Genomic DNA, 2500 nt, shown 5'->3' with positions numbered 1-2500 from the left:
GGAAAGGCGCCAGGGCGCCCAGGCGGAAAAGAGGCGCCCTGGCGTAGGCGCCCAGGCGCCAAAAGAGGCGCCAGGGCGCCCAGGCGGAAAAGAGGCGCCCAAACGGAATGGCGCCAGGGCGCCCAGGCGGAAAAGAGGCGCCCTGGCGTAGGCGCCCAGGCGCCAAAAGAGGCGCCAGGCGAAAAGGCGCCAGGGCGCCCTGGCGTAGGCGCCCAGGCGGAAAAGAGGCGCCCAGGCGGAATGGCGCCAGGGCGCCCAGGCGGAAAAGAGGCGCCCAGGCGAAAAAGAGGCGCGCAGGCGGAAAGGCGCCAGGGCGCCCAGGCGGAAAAGAGGCGCCCTGGCGTAGGCGCCCAGGCGCCAAAAGAGGCACCCAGGCGAAAACGCGCCAGGGCGCCCAGGCGGAAAAGAGGCGCCCAGGCGGAATGGCGCCAGGGCACCCAGGCGGAAAAGAGGCGCCCAGGCGAAAAAGAGGCGCCCAGGCGGAAAGGCGCCAGGGCGCCCAGGCGGAAAAGAGGCGCCCTGGCGTAGGCGCCCAGGCGGAAAAGAGGCGCCCTGGCGTAGGCGCCCAGGCGGGAAAGAGGCGCCCAGGCGAAAAGGCGCCAGGGCGCCCAGGCGGAAAAGAGGCGCCCAGGCGAAAAAGAGGCGCCCAAGCAGAAAGGCGCCATGGCGCCCAGGCGGAAAAGAGGCGCCCTGGCCAGGCAGAAAAGAGGCGCCCAGGCGGAAAAGAGGCGCCCAGGCGAAAAAGAGTCGCCCAGGCCGAAAGGCGCCATGGCGCCCAGGCGGAAAAGAGGCGCCCACGCGAAAAGGCGCCAGGGCGCCAAGGCGGAAAATAGGCGCCCAGGCGGAAAGGTGCCAGGGCGCCCAGGCGGAAAAGAGGCGCCCAGGCGCGTGGGGGGCAAGGCGCCAGGCGCCAGGCGCCAGGCGCCACGCGCGGGGCGAGGCAAGGCGCCAGGCGCCAGGCGCCACGCGCGGGGCGAGGAAAGGCGCCAGGCGCCAGGCGCCAGGCGCCGCGCGCGCGCGCGAGGGGGGCAAGGCGCCAGGCGCCGGGCGCGCGTGGGGGGCAAGGCGCCAGGCGCCAGGCACCAGGCGCGCGCGCGTGGGGCGCCAGGCGCCTGGCGCGCGGGCGCCCCCAGGAAGGGGTGCTGGCGCGCGATGGGGTTGCGCCCGTACGGACCGTGTGACAGTACAGACACTTTGGCGAAACCTCCTGCCCGAAGCGATTTTAGGCGTTCGGCTAGGTAGGTGACCCGATTTTTTTCGCGTTTCTCGGCCGCTAGCCCCTTTTTTCGCGTTTTCGTGCGCGCGCCCCTCTTGACCTCGCACGCGCGCCGCGCGTCGCGTCCTTGTCCTTGTCCGCGTCCGCGTTCGCGCGTGTCGGCGATCACGGGCCCCGTGCATGGCTCGTCTCTGTGGACCATCGCCCCGCTCTTGTCCCTCTTTCGTGTTTGTGTGGCGCCCCGCCCCGTGCACCATTGCCGGCTGGCAGCAAGGTGCCTAGCCCCCCTTGCCGCCAGGCCTGTCCACCCCAAGGTGCTAAAGCCGCCAGACACCCGTGCCGCCGAACCGTGCGTCCGTAAGCCGCTGCACGTGCGGCGGCCGGCCATGCCCGTGCTATTGACCCTGTGTGACAGTACAGACACTTTGGCGAAACCTCCTGGCCGACGGGGTTTTTGCGCCCACCTAGGTAGGGCGACCCCTTTTTTTTCGTGTCGCCTGTCCGTGTGTCCCTTTTTCGCCTTTTTCGGGTTCGTGTTTTCGTGTGCCGCCAAAAGCAAGCCCTGCGCTCGTCCCGTCCCGCTTGACCCGTGCATCCGCCGGTGCTGGCCTGCAAAATGCCTGTGAGCGACGCACGTGACCAGCAGCCCAGGCGAGTGTGCACGGGTGGCAGGCGAAACGGGCGTGCGTGTCGCCAGTGTGTATGTCCCTTTTTCGCCTTTTTCGGGTTCGTGTTTTCGTGTGCCGCCAAAAGCAAGCCCTGCGCTCGTCCCGTCCCGCTTGACCCGTGCATCCGCCGGTGCTGGCCTGCAAAATGCCTATGAGCGACGCATGTGACCAGCAGCCCAGGCGAGTGTGCATGGGTGGCAGGCGAAACGGGCGCGCGTGTCGCCAGTGCGTATGTCCCTTTTTCGGGTTCGTGTTTTCGTGTGCCGCCAAAAGCAAGCCTTGCGCTCGTCCCGTCCCGCTTGACCCGGGCATCCGCCGGTGCTGGCCTGCAAAATGCCTGTGAGCGACGCATGTGACCAGCTGCCCAGGCGAGTGTGCACGGGTGGCAGGCGAAACGGGCGTGTCGCCAGTGCGTATGTCCCTTTTTTGCCTTTTTCGGGTTCGTGTTTTTGTGTGCCGGCAAAAGTTAGCCATGCGCTCGTCCCGTCCCGCTTGACCCGTGCATCCGCCGGTGCTGGCCTGCAAAATGCCTTTGAGCGACGCATGTGACCAGCTGCCCAGGCGAGTGTGCACGGGTGGCTGGCGAAACGGGCGCGCGTGTCCCTCCCTCCTCCCC

Source organism: Aristolochia californica, unplaced genomic scaffold, assembly GCF_029961685.1.
Source record: "Aristolochia californica isolate CCGP_79_NKW_82.1479 unplaced genomic scaffold, dmAriCali1.0.hap1 SCAF_12, whole genome shotgun sequence".
NCBI classification, from domain to species: domain Eukaryota; kingdom Viridiplantae; phylum Streptophyta; class Magnoliopsida; order Piperales; family Aristolochiaceae; genus Aristolochia; species Aristolochia californica.
Note: the sequence above shows the minus strand (reverse complement) of the source record.